Raw genomic sequence first — 17,763 nt, 5'->3', positions numbered from 1 at the left:
ATAGGAGGACCATGATCGAAGAGAGGAAGGCGGCGCTTGAGGAGAAGAATGCCACACTCGAGGAAAAGAGGGTGAAGATTACCGTCAATGTGGAGGACGCCAAGATGTTGACCTTGAATATAGACTCTTTGGATGCCGATGCTATAACGATCATGCAATCTGTCTGCTACCAGATGCTGGAGTAGTAGAAAGATGAGTTGGCGGTGGCAGCAGATGAGGACGCGGCGGAGGCGGAGGTGGACGCGGATGCGGAGGCTGCCTACGGGGCGGCGATGACACCTCCTTGATCTGGAAGCATCTTAGTGGGGTGGCCGGTTTAAGCAGGGCATAAATGCACGGACTGCAAAACTGATGTTTTTTTGGATTCGGACATGTAAAAACTAAGCATATTTGCCTCCTTCTGGTTGTGATCATCGATGCGACCCGGCGCGTTATGCGGATCAGCACAGATTTGAATTTGAATTTGCTGGCAGGCAGAATGCGGCTACGGTTCGATGCCGTCCTTCCGCATCCGTGTCCGCAGACTTAGAAGATTGGTATATATATATATATATATATATATATATATATATATATATATATATATATATATATATATATATATATATATATATATATATATATATATATATATACACGTTACACTATTTTTATTGTATGTTAGTTACACTGAATACCAATGCATGCATAATGTTTGCTCGTAAACAAATTATTTTTAATCAAATGGTGCATATATGTAGTGGACGCTCACATGTAAAAAAATGTTACTAGTATTTTCTCCAAATTCAAATATAAAGGAGGATTTTCATCTTTTTATTTTTTTGGCTATTTGAAGTGTGCAGCAAAATGTTTGCACTTGATATGGCCTTAATGCTTTTTATGAATGACAAATATTAAACAGACGTGTAGATAAGTTTGATTCTTATCACAAATATTTCATCAGCATCTTTTGCTGCATTAATAACACCCCACATCATATTTTACTTGTGCCCAATTAAATTGTTATAAAATGGATAGCTTCCAATCGATCCTAACTTATTTATATGCAACATAAATTATAGGAGAATACTATTGACGTTTATAAAACGTAGATACTCCCTCTGTTCACTTTTGTAAGACGTTTAAGACAGCTAAAATTGAACTGTTTTGAATGTTGTCTTAAATGTCTAAAACGTCTTACAAAAGTGAACGGATGGAGTACTTAATTTCTTTTATATCAAGTTTGGTGTGTCTTTCATGGTAAATACAATTTTTAGATCTTTTCATAGGGGTTCATTTGCACCGCTCTTCATAGAAACATTTCCAAAAATTCGGGACTTGCAAATGATCCTAAGTTTTTTCATATGGCGTAAATAAACATAGTTTTAGTCCCATAAGATCCCAGATGCAATGAAACCACAATCTTATGTTTTTTCTTTTCCACCGTTTTAGAATATCTTTCCCTAATAATAATAATAATAATAATAATCTATCCCTAATAATAAAGCACGGATTGACTCCGTGGATTCATCGTCACAATACGCTTCTTCCCGTAATTTTACGCTTTCAGTTCTAATTTAAAACATAATCGAGGTGGTACTAAATTTTGTCTCTACAATATTATCGAATTTCGTACGTTGTCTTCGCTGCCATACTGCTTCGTAAGTAATGGCCCAATTTTTTTTATGGGCTGCTAAAAAGTTGAACTTCACGGCCTGCTCTGACCTCCCCTTGCTGGGTATAGGTTTTTTTTAGGGAACCCTCGCTGGGTAGGGTATAGGTAAACAAAGTTCGATTGCTCCTGGCGCCTGCAGCGCCCCGCACTGGACCGGCCCACGAAAACGTGCAACCCGCGAACGGAAAAAGCTCACAAAAAATGGGGGGAAAAGTTGCTCCGTACAGGTTTCGGACTCCCCACATCGTGCTAACGCACAGGTGCCACCATCCACAAGAACTACTTGCCGTTTGTGATTATTAACAGAGGAAAATGCTTAATAACAAGTGCACAGCGCTATGTATATTGATCTGAACCATTCATCTATTGTACCACTTAATTCTTTTGAATTATTTGGCAAAAGAGAAAAAGTTCACAAATCTGAAAAAAGTTCATTGATTTTAAAAAGATGTTCATTGATTTTGCAATAAAGTTCATCAAATTTGGAAAAATGTACACAGATTTTTAAAAAGGAAAAAAACTTAAATTTGGAAAATGTTCATCGAATTTGACAAAGGTTCATCAATTTTGATAAAAAGTTCAGCGGTTTTGAAATACGTTCGTCGAATTTGAAAAACAAGTTAATCGATATTCAAAAAAAGTTCAGTGATTTTCGAAAAAAGTTTATCAAATTTTAAATAAAAGTTCATCAAACCAGAAAAAAGTTCACTGATTTTAAAAAAAGTTCACTGAATTTGAAAAAAAGTTTCTCGAATTTAAAAATAGTTCAACGATTTTGAAAAAAGTTCATCAATGTTTATAAAAGTTCATTGAATTTGAAAAAAAAAGTTCATCGAATTTTTAAAAAAGTTTATCGGATTTAAAAAAATTCATGTAATCTAAAAAAAGTTCATCGATTTTTTAAACACAAAATTCTTTAAAAATCACACATTTTAAAAAAGAAAAGGAAAAAGAAAAAACCAAATAAAACCGCCCGTAAACTAAACCGGAACTGGGGAAAACCATTTTAGGAAGGTTCTGGAAGCTTCCCAAAACCGGGCGTTCGTGAACCAGAAGAAACAAATAAAAATGCGCGAGCGAATTACTATGCACACTAGAAGGGCGATGGAGCGGTGGTTAGAGCTCAACGATGGTAACGAACCTAGCGTGGCTTCGTTTCTGCAAAACTAGAAAGAACTAAGATGGGCCGGCCCGGCTTGGTCTACTGCAGGCGCCCGTTTGAAAATTGCACTGTAACGGGCGCCTGCAGCGCCAAATAGGAAATGCCGTTTGATTATGCCTTTGCTAAACTTTTAGATCCGAAATAATAGTTCCATCCTGCCCCTTTACATCAAAACCTATCAACTTATATGCTTTTGGACTTGCAAAAATCAACAAGCCAGGGAAAAAGGTGAGATGCGATTCATGTTTAGCCAAGAAATTGAAGAAAGATGCCTACCGCATATATTATGCATCATCAATCGAAAATGCTAAAGCGAGAAAACGAGGACAAGCCCATGAATCCAAAGAAGAAATAGTATGGGGTGCCCAGCCATTTGTCGTTGCAGCCAAAAAATAAATCATAAAGAAGCAGAGAGAGAGCCTGAAGAACAGTGTCACAAGCAGCATGGGGTGCCCAGCCATTTGCCGTTGGAGCTAAAAAATAAATCATAAAGAAGCACAGAGAGCCTGAAGAATAGTGTCACAAGCATGCCATTGATTTCTACATAAACGGACGAGCCCTCGCATCCTCCTTGCGCCACCGGCAGCCGCACGCACGCCAGCACCAACAACCTCAAGCCGAGCGGCATCCGCCCCAGTGAAGCCCGGTAGCAAGGCGTCGCCCACACGACCACTCCAGATCCGGAGCCCCGAGGGGGCCTCGGCGCTGATCCACGCCCCCACCCCGGCAAGAGCCGTCGCCAACCCGCCTCCTGCGCGCGCAGGCCGCCCGACAGGAGCCCTGCCTCCTTCGCCCCATACCGGAGGGGCTCCCCACCACCACGGGCGGCGACGCCGCCCAGCCACATCATCAATTTACGCTGCCAAAACATCGCGCGCCACCTTGGCAGCCTGGCCCGTCACCGCCGCAACGTGGGCCAGCGGCAATGTCAGTGAGGTGCCCGGCATATAGAGGTCGTGGGCGCTGGGTTCGACCCGATATCGCCCTGGGGAGCGACACGGGGAAAAAACTAGGGAGCGCATGTGTGGGTTTCCATACGATGCAGGAGCGCCAACGATGCACCTGGTTTCTTCTAGCAATCAGCTAATGTGTCGATCCGTAAATTATTTTCCTATTTTTATTAATGACACAAAGCCCCCCTCCCCCCCCCCGTGCAAATAAGGAAATTGCATCTAGGTCCTTGAGGAACCCAACAGCCACTCACTCCACCGCGAATTGAGGGCACGGTGCCACTGTCGGCGGTCTCTGAAATCTGTAGTCAGACCTTTTGCGGACGGGAATTCTTCCAACAACGGCCCCATCGGCCTAGCGCACCAAAGAAGAGGCAGAATGGATCCACCACCACACCTCCCTCACCATCGACGAAGAAGGTAATAGAACTGGTGTCGCTCCTGTACAACAACCATGCGCCCAGATCGAAGGCCGACGAAGAAGAGCCTCCCATCCAAAGGGATTTGGTGGAATACAAATTTGGCACCGCCGCCATGCAGAACAACGGCAAACGAACGACGACCAAATACACTATCTTACCACTAACCGACGAGAAGACCAGACCTCTAACTCATCGACGACCGAATTGCGGGGACGAGGAATAAGTTAAGGTAGAAATTATTCCATGTGCCGCCGTATCCACCATCCAGGCATTAATTTTTTTTTATTCCGTTGCAACGCATGAACATATTTGCTATAAAAACTAATCCACTGTCTTTGTCTTACTGTTTTGGTCTTTGGTTCCAATTAACCCGAACATTAAGAAAAACGTGCAAAGTTTGCACTTACAAAGGGACGCATGGTCCGCTATTTATATGTATAATAAAACTATACATATACTAAACCTGGCCAGGTTTAGTTTACCTGGTTTTTTTGACTTTTTTTATCAGTGAAAACGCAGCCAATCAGATGACGACACGATAATTACTGGGGGAAATGGCGGGGTAAGGCTCGTGTGGACGCAGCGATTTAGGTCCTGATTTTGAGACATTCCATCTGCCCCCATGTGCGATGCATGGAAACTCTAATTTGACTACAGTACGTCCTTCGTTTTGGCGGTTTCTGTTTGAACCGATCCTTGCATGCATGGCGTTGTCCTGTGTGCATGTCAGCATGTGGCCTGGTTAAAGAAATTGATCAGCATGTGGTCTGGTCAAAGGTTGTGTGCTGATTGGTAGTGGCCGTTTTCTCTTGGAATGTGTTGGCGTACGAGGAGATTGGCACGTTGTGGATTGGCTGGAGTTTCGTTTGAGGGATTGGCACGTATGCATTGTGTGGAATCTACTGAGCGGTGCCGCCTCTATCGATGTTTCCGGTTGTTTATCACCGCCTTAGTCCGTGATATGGCGTTCAGAAATACTCTCTCCGTTTTTAAATATTTGTCTTTTTAAACATCTCAAAACTACTACATACAAATGTATGTAGACATATTTTAGAGTGTAGATTCATTCATTTTGCTCCGTATGTAGTCATTTGTTGAAATGCCTATAAAGACAAGTATTTAGGAACGGAGGGAGTATTATATATACGTGTTTCCTCTCGCTCATGCATTATAGCCACAGCCATCAGTATATGTGTGGAACTCACGGCCTCGCTCCGTCCTGCGTCCATGGTGTCCCAGGCGCTGCTTAGCGTTGGTCATGTCCACGGACGCCATAGCTCACATATCCAGACTCTGCTTCACTATCCTGTCTACAGCGCTCCGGCAAGCCTTCGTCCCATCGCCGTCGTTGCCAAGGCATGTCGTCGGTGGCGTGGCTTTCATGCGAGGGCAGGAGTGCACCTTCATCCTGTCCTGCCCGTCGTCCTTGAACCACTGCAGGATCTTGGCCGCCCTGCTGTGTGCGAGGGGGCTGCCGAGCAGCAAGACACCTCGAGGAGCGCCTGTACGGCACCGAGCTGGCGCATCCTCCACCGCAGCGCCCGACGGCCGCTTTCGTGCTCGAGCGCCATGACCAGGTACGTCGCGTACTCCTGGCACCCCGCGCTCCCGTGCCATGCCATGGCCTCCACCAGCGCTCTAGGCGCTTCCTCATCCTCTGCCATCTCCCACCTCCCCGCCGCGCTCGCCGCCGCCACGTCGGCCAGGACACCCAACGCTGGCTCCGCTATCATATACGTCCGCTCCAGTAGGGAGGGCGCCAGGAGCGCGCGCATGATGCCGCGGGTGACCACAGCCTGGACTTGCTCGAGTTTGGCAGAGAGGTTGCGGAGCTCGGCCAGGCATGCCAGCCTCGTGTCGGCCGGGACGTATGTGGTGGTGAGCGTGGCGAGGCAGGTGCGGCGGCATGTGACTTGACCTTCGTCGGCGTGTGTATTCTATAAAGCTAGCGGTTCAGGAGAAACATTGATTGATCCACAAGCCTGGTTATGAAACCGGCTTATGCGTGAGTTGTTAGCTCGGTGGCGTTGAGGTTCCGTTTTGCAACGTCGGCCTTCCCAAGCTTCTACCGGTGGCCTCAACGCCCGTTCGGTGGCATAGTGGCCTAAATCGTCTTTTCACCTTCCACTTGACAGTCAACTAACGGTCAAGCTGACCATAGTGGCATATCTGTACGCGATGCAAATTTTCAGTGGCATATTTGATAGAGGAAAATTTTCAATGGCATATGCGGATACGGGCAAGTTTTGAGTGGCATATACGGAATTCACCCTACTTTATTTGCAACGCCGGCGCTTTCTTTCCTCCCCTCAGCCTTATTACAACCCAACTTTCGGAATAACTCCGATGGCGAGGCAGGTGCAGAGGCTACGACCCAGAAGAGGAGGCGATGGTGGAACGCAATCTGTGGTGACGTGCCGTCGCCTTCTTCAGTGTCATAGACAGCGTCGTGGGTGCATGCGGTGATGATGCTTCTGACCTCGAGCTCGCCCAGCTTGCCGACGGCTCGAGGTCACGCTCGCCGAGACCACCAGCACCCCGCGGTCCTATGTCGCCCAGGTCGTACCTCGTGCTTGGCATGCGAGTATTCCACGTCACTGGCACCCCGACCCCGTGCCCGTCCCGTGTCATTGTCGTCAAGAGATGCGGCCTAGGCTACCGCCGAAGCAGATGCGAGAAGGTGCCCCAGCTCCCTGTCAGTCCGCCTCCGCGTCAGCTGCTAGAAGGTGGGCACGCGACGACTGCCTCCAGCTCGCTCTTGGCTGTGCACCCTGACGCGGTTGCGCTGCCACGCACGCGGCTTGCGTTCTTCGGCTGCGCCGTGTGTGGTGCGTGGGTTGCTGTCATGGTGTCATGGTCCCTGCGCTCGGACGCATCGAATTTGCATGTATATGGTCGTGAGTCGTGACCCAGAGCTCGCATGGCGCCACCCCATGGAGCACGTCGAGGTCTCATCTTCAGGGTTTGATTCGTGGCATGCCCCAAGGTGAGGACTGGGTCCTTCATCCTTACCTTTATGGCTGTATCTCGAATACTCATGTGTGATTAGTGATTTTCCTGGTTTGCTTACCTAGCTATTGTAGATGATTGTGAGCATAGCTCTGTTCTCCAGGGATACAGTGTTCTTCTCTTAGAGTTTCGTGAGCAAGCTACGTCTTCATTAGCAGCGCTGGCCTTCTTCTCTTTTTTTTTTCAAGGCTCATGCCATGTGCTTATAATGGTGAAATGTTGAAGATGGTACTATAATTTGGATTAATATTTACAATATGTTAGCACTCTTCATGATTCAGCACTTGGAAGTGATACTATACTTTGGTCTTTGATCACCCAGCTAGAGCAATCAGCCAGAGCAAAATGCTGAAATAATTTACTCATGATTTGCTAGGCGTGCAACCAGCCAGAGCAAAGGTAAAGCTAGCGTTCAAAGCAATCAGTAGTATGCAACCAGCCAGACCATAGCTAGCGTACATAGTAGCTTCTGCAGCTGTCCGCCGGCCAATAGCAGGCAGTCCTGGTCCCGGACGCGGCTGATGCTAATCCTGCTATTGGTAAGACCTCTTTCAATGGACTGGTGCTTAGATGAGGTGCTAAGCGCATTAAATACTTTAGCAACTGTAGTCCATAATGCATAGGTGCTTAACTTGTTATTGCTAAGAGCAAGTATAATAGCACCTAGTCAGCTGGCTACAAGCCATTCCACCTCAGATAAAGTCTAGCCGGAGGGAAGAGAATACAGGAGAGAGAAGGGAGCGGGCGCTCCGTGAGTCGCCGGCTGCAGCGCAAGGCTCGAGACAAAGAAACTGCATGCAAGGGCTTAAAGCTAGCGCGGCTTCCTCCTCTCCAATCAATTGCATTTCTCTCTGCCATGCATGTAGACATTAATTACTATAGCTAATGCCTGCAGCCAGCTTTATTATACGAGAGTTCTTCCTTGGTGGCTACAAGTGACCTGGCATTCGTATAGAGTCCGTTGCCGGCTCTTCTATTAACCATGCTCTAAGCTAAATGATTTAGCTACTAAACTCTTTCATGCATTGGTGAGCTTGCTCCATTTAAATGCTTTGCCTAGGTTCACGCGTTTGACATTGGTTCTTCCTGGGTTACCAAATCAATCTCTCTCTTATTAATTGTCTTGCCACATCAGATTTTTCGCCTACATGGCATGCTTAGCACCTGTATAAGGTGAAGCATTGGGAGGAGCCTAAAAGTTGCTGGGGACGATGCGGACGAGCCGCGGACGTGTCCAATTGCATGCTGACTCTAAGGAATTAGTAATATTTCTCATGTTAAAGCCTACAACCAGTAATAATATGAATATTAAATAACTCTGTTTGAACTGGCAATAATCAGAGAACAATTATTTTGTTTTACATGAAAAATAAATAGTATCATACTAACTCTTTCTTACATGAAATAATATTATAAAAAATGGAGCAATGACCCCGGCTGCTTTCTGTACATAGTCTGGGCATGCAACCGTCCATCTTTCCCTCTATCTCCACGTAGAACTGAGTGTGCCACCTACTGGAATGGAGTGCAGAAAATGGTTGCCATTTGGCAACCCCAACGAAGCCCAACGATGACTCATTCATCCATACATGACCTATATATATTACCAGTTGGACACTCTTGACCAACATCAACTGAGTACACCACAATGAACGAAACTTATCATCCCCAGAGAGCGCCCCCCATGGCAAAGCAAGTTAGGAAGAAGGGCAAACATCCAGCACTGAATTTTAATCATGGAAGCGGAAGTACCTCGGTAAGCTCTTGGTCTCACCTAGCTTTTTCTCTATACTTGCTTCTTGCAAGTCAGGAACTTATTACATTATTACGAACTCTTTCATGCAGGATGAGAATCTTAATAGTGTATATTCCAAGAGGACCAATGCTTGAAACAGTGAGTGAAACAATTGGCTTAAAAGTACAAGGGTGCACCTGTTGGTACGTTCATGAAGGCATAATACAAGCGTCCGTGCTAATTGGTCTGCCACGTCAAAAAGATAGCTTCAGAGAATCCTCCATTACATATGAAGGAGAAGCAGCTAATACAAAAGATGAAGCAATGGAAAAATCAGCTCAAGTGGCCTTAAAATGCATCTGTGCAAACTATAATATTTCTATCAATGATCATAATTATTATGCTCTCGAAGTCACAAAGGAAAGATCGTTTACAACAAGAGAGAAGGCTTAAACAAAGCAATGGCAATTTAACATGACCCGCCAGCAAGTAAGCACAAAAGCAAAACGAGTTTGCAAGTCAGACAATGATTTTGGCAAAGATATGCAATGGCTTCTTTGACATATTATCACTTTGCATGTATCCCCAGCGCCCGGACAGCGACGATCCCATTATCACAATACATGCGCACATCCTCCCGTGGACGTATGCAAAAACTTGCAAAATCACTTTATCATTACATCACAGGCACCAATCCTGCAGGAGGATATACTAGGATGATCTAACCCACTAGCAGCTACTTTTAGCTTATCAGTTCAACGTGTTTGTATCTTTACATACAGTTCTCTGTTCGCAGCGAACTATATGTAATTTCAATAATTTGTTTGCCTCAAGAGTGTGTCACTTTTAATTTGTATCTTTGTATCCCTGTGTTTGCAAGATTTCAATATATATATTCGTATGTTCGGTTTATTTGTTATCTCTAGACGTCATTTTTACATCAAATGAGCATGCACTGTTTCACTTTAAAATCAATAAAGTACACATCTGCGAGTGATCATTGAGCGCGGCGTGCCGCCGCACAGGTTAGGCTAGTATGCTCAATTAGTGAATGAAAATAAAAGGCCTAAAAGACACTTAGAAACAGCTGCCCTAAAAGCGCGCCATTCATAAAGAAAGTGTTTAGTTTTTGTTTTGCTTGGCCTTTACTCATTAGGAAGCATGGCCTGCAAGTCCAACGACACATACATTTGCTAGACTTTTTGTAAAGATCATCTGTTTCAAATAATAGTTCTTCATGTTAGGGATGGAAAAATCAGCTCAAGTGGCCTTAAAATGCATCTGTGCATATTATAATATTTTTATCAATGATCATAATTATTATGCTCTCGAAGTCATAAAGGAAAGATCGTTTACAACAAGAGAGAAGGCTTAAACAAAGCAATGGCCCGCCAGCAAGTAAGCACAAAAGCAAAACAAGTTTGCAAGTCAGACAATGATTTTGGCAAAGATATGCAATGGCTTCTTTGACATATTACCAGTTCGCATGTATCCCCAGCGCCCAGACAGCGACGATCTCATTATCACAATACATGCGCATATCCTCCCGTGGACGTATGCAAAAACTTGCAAAATCACTTTATCATTACATCACATGCACCAATCCTGCAGGAGGATATACTAGGATGATCTAACCCACTAGCAGCTACTTTTAGCTTATCAGTTCAACGCGTTTGTATCTTTACATACAGTTCTCTGTTCGCAACGAACTATATGTAATTTCAATAATTTGTTTGCCTCAAGAGTGTGCCACTTTTAATTTGTATCTTTGTATCCCTGTGTTTGCAAGATTTCAATATATTCATATGTTCGGTTTATTTGTTATCTCTACACGTCATTTTTACATCAAATGAGCATGCACTGTTTCACTTTAAAATCAATAGAGTACACATTTGCGAGTGATCATTGAGCGCGGCATGCCGCCGCACGGGTTAGGCTAGTATGCTCAATTAGTGAATGAAAATAAAAGGCCTAAAAGACACTTAGAAACAGCTGCCCTAAAAGCACGCCATTCATAAAGAAAGTGTTTAGTTTTTGTTTTGCTTGGCCTTTACTCATTAGGAAGCATGGCCTGCAAGTCCAACGACACATACATTTGCTAGACTTTTTGTAAAGATCATCTGTTTCAAATAATAGTTCTTCTTCATGTTAGGGATGGAAAAATCATTAAAATGCATCTGTGCAGACTATAATATTTCTATCAATGATCATAATTATTATGCTTTCGAAGTCACAAAGGAAAGATTGTTTACAACAAGAGAGAAGGCTTAAACAAAGCAATGGCAATTTAACATGGCCTGCCAGCAAGTAAGCACAAAAGCAAAACGAGTTTGCAAGTCAGACAATGATTTTGGCAAAGATATGCAATGGCTTCTTTGACATATTACCACTTTGCATGTATCCCAGCGCCCAGACAGCGACGATCCCATTATCACAATACATGCGCACATCCTCCCGTGGACGTATGCAAAAACTTGCAAAATCACTTTATCATTACATCACAGGCACCAATCCTGCAGGAGGATATACTAGGATGATCTAACCCACTAGCAGCTACTTTTAGCTTATCAGTTCAACGTGTTTGTATCTTTACATACAGTTCTTTGTTCGCAGCGAACTATATGTAGTTTCAATAATTTGTTTGCCTCAAGAGTATGCCACTTTTAATTTGTATCTTTGTATCCCTGTGTTTGCAAGATTTCAATATATTCGTATGTTCGGTTTATTTGTTATCTCTACACGTCATTTTTACATCAAATGAGCATGCACTGTTTCACTTTAAAATCAATAGAGTACACATCTGCGAGTGATCATTGAGCGCGGTGTGGCGCCGCGCGGGTTAGGCTAGTATGCTCAATTAGTGAATGAAAATAAAAGGCCTAAAAAACACTTAGAAACAGCTGCCCTAAAAGCGCGCCATTCATAAAAAAAGTGTTTAGTTTTTGTTTTGCTTGGCCTTTACTCACTAGGAAGTATGGCCTGCAAGTCCAACGACATATACATTTGCTAGACTTTTTGTAAAGATCATCTGTTTCAAATAATAGTTCTTCTTCATGTTAGGGATATTTGACGTGGGTCATAAATCAAATAATCACTTATGGTTTAGGCCATGCTTATTGTCATCACTTATATTTTAGGCCATACTTATGTTTTTTTAGAGAATCATAATGATTGGATTAGAAATAGCAGAGTCGATGAGATTTTCTCCCGTCGCAACGCACGGGCCATTTTCCTAGTAATAATAATAATCTATCATTTAATAATAATAAAAGCACGGATTGACTTTGTGGATTCACCGTCACAATACGTTTTCTTTTAATATCATAATACGCTTTGTATAGACAATCTTCATCTTTTTATTTTATTTTATTTTACCTACTAATAAAGCAGTCGCTGCCATATTATAAAAACACCCCTTTGTTTTTAGTTAATTAACCCGTCGTCTATTCCTGCGAAAAATATTTAGGCCATGCTTATTGTCATCACTTATATTTTAGGCCATACTTATGTTTTTTTAGAGAATCATAATGATTGGATTAGAAATAGCATAGTCGATGAGATTTTCTCCCGTCGCAACGCACGGACCATTTTCCTAGTAATAATAATAATCTATTCTTTAATAATAATAAAGCACGGATTGACTTCGTGGATTCACCGTCATAATACGTTTTCTTTTAATGTCATAATACGCTTTGTATAGACAATCTCTATCTTTTTATTTTATTTTATCTACTAATAAAGCAGTCGCTGCCATATTATAAAAACACCCCTTTGTTTTTAGTTAATTAACCCGTCATCTATTCCTGCGAAAAATATTTCTGGCGTGAGATTCGAACTTCCAACCTACCGTTCCCATGCTACAACCACAACCAGTTGAGCTGGACCCCAAGTTGTGATTAAAAGCCGTTTCTTAATATCTTGTGCAGAAAGCTGGCTAAATATTCTGGCCCGCCCAGCCAAACGTAGCCTGATGGAGTGAGAATCCGGAGTTAGGCCCAATCAGTCTGGCCCTCGAGTCGAACGAAGCAGCTTGGGTGTTGGATAATCCCATCTCGTTCAGTTATATTGAGTCGTCTCAGTTTATATATGTTCCCAAGTTATCTGAAATATCAACAAAGCCACTTGGGAATCAACAAGCAGCCCCAAGAGCCTGGGAGAAGACGATGCAGAAGCATTGAACAGGCTTGGCGAGGGGCATGTGTAGCTCGGCCATGGTGGCGTGTGCTGCTATGAGTTGGCCAAAAGGAAACACAGGGAAGAGAGAGTGGCGTGTCAACTCCACATAAATTATCCCACGTGGGTTATGTTCAAAATTTTATGTGCTTGATTCAAAATGAATGGGATTGTTATCCCACGTGGGTTATGTTCATGAGTTATAAAGAGAACCACCATGTGAATTCCTTCGATTTAGATAGATCGAAGATTGTGAAAATTTACTTACTGAATTTCATCTGGTAGGCTAATTTAAGAAAAATCAAGTGAGGGATTTTTTAAAAACCTCAGTTCAAATCAAAGCATGATCACATGACCAGCAAAAAAAAAATGAAACAAACATTATAATTTGATAGATGTAGTATTGATGCAATAATAGAAGCCTAAGATGCCCAGACATGTTACACTTGAAAAAAGTAAAGTACCAGGGATAAGAAAACTTCAAGGGAAAGGCCAGGTTGACTCGGTCCTTATACACGCTGTTTCGAAAACCACACGAAGCCAAGCCGCAACTGCCATCATTGAGAAGCAGTGCACCGACGGACCGTCACACAAAGTTATGTGTTTTTTTTTATGTATTGCATTTTTTACTAACTGTGTGAATTTCCTAAGTTTTCAACAGCGATAATGATGTCTTTGTAGATAAAATAGGCATATTTAACAGAACACAAGGACGTTAGTGGTGATATGATAAACCGATCAGCTTTATGCACATGCTCATAATAGAAATACCTTTAAGTTGATGCTTCAAGATTTTTTTTCCTCCATTGCAATGCATGTAGGACGCTGCCCAAACCCAGATTATCTTTTCTCTTTTTTTATTACTTCTTTTCCTTCTCTTTCTTCATCTCCACCAATCACGTGTAAGTGACCAGACATATGAGAAAGAAAATGAGGAGTGTGGTTGCACGGACGGACAAGTATGGGCTTAAAATGGGCACGCTCGGTCACTGATCAGGCGAGTCCTTGGACGTTTAGGGGGTCATAATTGCTAAGTCCGGCTGTAGATACTCTAAAAACCCCGAAGCGAGAGAGCATATCTTAGCGGAGAAGTATGTAATATTTACGCATGCCATTGTGTCGCTTTGGTAGACTTTTTGATGGACATATATTAAATTTCTCTCCCGGTGCAACGCACGGGCATTTGTCCTAGTTAATAATAAATAGTCTATCTCTACCAATTAATAAAGCAGCGATTGCTTCTGGTCGTATGTCATTAGCAAAACTACAAAAAAAGTCCCTCTGGTTATGAGAATTCAACCCGTGATCCTATTTTAAATTAAGAAAACGCTTCATTTTTACATAAAACACCCGGCAATCACCACCGTGCACCACGGCCTATTATCCATTCCCTCCACCACCACCAGGCACGCGCAGCCGTTTGCCGCCAGAGTCCACGCCGCAGGAGCCAAGGAGGCGGGCGTACGCGTTGCCCGAGCCCAGGAATGGGGCGAGGCGTCGCGGCTGGCGTTGGCGAATCCATTCCCGGCGGCGGCGGCTTCCGGCGAGGAGGCGAGCGAGCTCGGGGAGCTCCGGCGGGGGCTTGTCGCCGGCGAGGCGAGGCCGAGGCGGCGGTGCGCGGGCGCGAGGAGGCGCAGGAGGACGCCGGGCGGGGGCTTGGCGAGGGCGACGGCGGTTGCGAGGGCTTGGCGGCGACCGGCGGGCTCGCTTGGGAGGATGGAGGCTGCCTCGCCAGGGCTCGGGCGCGGCAGTACGGCGTCGGGACGTTGCCGATGTCGCCGGGGCCGGGGCGGTGGTTTGACGGGCGACGAGGAGGAGGTGCTGTCCTAGAGCCAGCGACGGCGGCTGCAGCTTGACGATGCGGGCGTGAACTGCTTGCTTCAGGGGCTGCGGGCCGTGAGCGGCGCTGTGCTTGCACGCGAGACCTGTGTCTGATTTGGAAAGAATCAATCCGTTGAAGGAGAAGGCCAATGCAACTGCTCTCTAGATAGGCACTCGAGTGTCCATCCCAATGGAATGGTATAAATTGCTGCTGGTACTGAACATTGACAGGTAAAACTTAGCATATCCAGAAATACATCATTATAAGCTACTTCCATAGATGCATCTAGATCATAGCATCTGAACTTGAGGATAGCAGACAAAATTCAAACAGAAAGCAAGCTACGCTCCATATTGTGTTCTTTATATCCCATATCGAATAACAGGTTCGTATTTGATTGGTTTCTTCACAGCAGCGCATGGACGATAAAAGATCTCTGTTTTGATATATTTATATGCCATGATTTGTCTATTGCCACTGTTTCTGAATTTTTTTCATCCATAAATCATGCGACTCAAGTCAATTTGAGATCGAATTTGTTCATGAGGTCAAGACGGAACCTTGCGACAGCTCCAGGTTAACATACATCCATACTGAATTTTCTTGGCATAATTGTAAAGACTGTTCTATGTATTTTTGTGGCAGCAACGTGAGGTTTTTAATTGGTATTGTGCTTGAAACAAAGTTGCATGATACATATTTCCTACAATCATTTTGAAAGGTTTGCCACCTTTTTGTAGGTTATAAGGTAGGTCCTGAATTCTTGGCAGATATTGTATGAACGCCTATTCAGAGTATTTCGCCCTTGATTGCAAAGATATTATCTTACAGATAACCTTTGACTTCTCGATGAACTCTGTACTGTCAGTATTTGTGCACAATGCACATTCTGAAACTTACAACTATTAGTGATCAATGAGAAAAGAACACTTGATCCTCGATTCTTAAACTATCATCTTACTCATAACCATGTACTACTCAGTGAACTCTATATATCTATCAGTAGTTGGAAGCACTACAAAGCAGTGTCAAATTCAGTATTATATGTACATGAGTTTGCTTATTTCAGGCAAGCAACAACAAACAGACTTTGTTGTTTTTAGTCTAATGCGATATTTGTTGGGCATCACCGAGGAATGCCAGCAAAGGCGTGAAGAAATACTCGTAATCAGGTATATATTTCAGTGGTCTTAATAGCACAAACCTTCAGTACAGTTACGGAATCATCCCACCTTTATGTTTTGCGACCATTAGACATCCAAAGGTCGAGCTATGTGTCGTGCGCCATCTCAGTCAACTGCTTCTCACTTGTGATCCATCTGATTGAACAATTGATCGGCCATCTCTCATCGACCCATGCATGCATCGATGGATTTAAATATGATTTTTTTCTTGTCATGGAACATTAACTGGATTGATTCATGGATGCAGTGTGACATGTCGTGTGAGATGAAGGTGGCAAACCATCACTTGAAGCCAAGCATGTGGTGGATCCGGCATGGATGATGGATGGACCGATGAGTGTAGAAGTTTGAGCTGTGAAACTTTGTGCGATCGAGCTCCTGGTGCAATTAAGCATATGGCTTTTGTGATGTGTCATGTAGGCAGTGATTGACTATATTTCTTTCCCTCTTAAATTTGTTGTAATAAGGTTACCCTTTACAGAAGAAAGATTGAACCGCCTTTTGGTTTAGGTAGAAGCACCCTTTGATGTTTTCCAATTCTTTGTATTCATTCTATTATGTGCTATAATAGTTAATTGCATATATATGTACTATGTTTGGATATTCTCACGCAACATCTATGTACAACAGATGCAGATTTTCAGAATATTTAACCAAAAACCTTTGCCTGCACTGTTCAGAATATGAAGCCATATTATAATAAAGTTTATTACTACATTTTTTATTTTATTCATGCTAGAAATGATTTTTGTTTTCACAAAGTCCCTAGCTTATAGCTTTGTGCTTTACTTTACTTTTTACTGCAGTAACAATGTTACAACACGACGCAACATCCCTGATGATACTCAAGTTTCTTATAAAACTTGGAAATATGCATACAAAGGTAGTTTTGAGAGATGGGGCTGAACAGTTACTTGTTGTATGTATATTGCAATGTTGCTCCAATTTATCAACCGTCAGTCGTAGTAGTACAAATATACTTGGTGTATTTATAGGTCCACTTAGCATGAAATATCCGTCAAGCAGAATTGAGAATCAAACAGAAATATCCGTCAAGCATACCAGCTCATGGAAGGTAGAAAACTTGTTACATAAGGTAAGGTTCAGTAGCTTCAGAACTTTTTCCGCTATACAAATACTGCTTCAGTTTCAAAACATGTATTAGTTTTGAATTCTCATAGTGAAAACCTCTTTACTTCAGAGCATCTAAATGGTGATGTATCCACTGTAGTTAGGATTTAGCTCAACTTTTGAGACAATTTTGTAGAGTTAGGTTAACTATATATGGCAATGCTTTTAGTGGTTCTGCCTTGCTTATGTCGAAGCCGCATATTTTTGCAGAATAAGGTATTACTTGATGAGCTATTTGACCTCAAAAATAAGGTCATGGTGAATCAGGAACTTCATTTTATTCTCACCATAGATAGTATGACCCTTCTGTTACTATTGTTTATTTAATGGCTGACAAAATGAGCTGCAGGAGCAAGAACTATAGGATCAAACCAAAAATCCGAGGAAGAAGTTTCAGTTGGATTTGTTGTCAATGCCAATTCCCTACCAGAGCAGGATGTGTAGCAAGAGATGGTATGACTTAATCACAGAAACATCTTGATCCTCCTCTTTTCTTTATGCGGCCAAACAGATGCAAATTT

At 43.1% G+C, this 17,763-nt stretch overlaps 1 long non-coding RNA gene and 1 pseudogene across 1 annotated transcript; one reads left to right on the top strand and one right to left on the bottom strand.

The window, feature by feature from the left end:
- Positions 1-5,334: 5,334 nt before the first annotated feature.
- On the bottom strand, positions 5,335-6,819 carry LOC125546627 (uncharacterized; annotated as a pseudogene).
- A 7,673-nt stretch (positions 6,820-14,492) lies between these two features.
- Positions 14,493-16,704, top strand: LOC125542710 (uncharacterized). Its single transcript, XR_007298010.2, has 2 exons — positions 14,493-16,099; positions 16,359-16,704. It is a non-coding gene; the product is annotated as an uncharacterized LOC125542710 (long non-coding RNA).
- Positions 16,705-17,763: the final 1,059 nt, after the last annotated feature.

Source organism: Triticum urartu, chromosome 3A, assembly GCF_056163025.1.
Source record: "Triticum urartu cultivar PI428250 chromosome 3A, HENAU_Tu73, whole genome shotgun sequence".
NCBI classification, from domain to species: domain Eukaryota; kingdom Viridiplantae; phylum Streptophyta; class Magnoliopsida; order Poales; family Poaceae; genus Triticum; species Triticum urartu.
The sequence above is the reverse complement of the archived record's forward strand: the minus strand, read 5'-3'. Positions and strand labels throughout refer to the sequence as shown.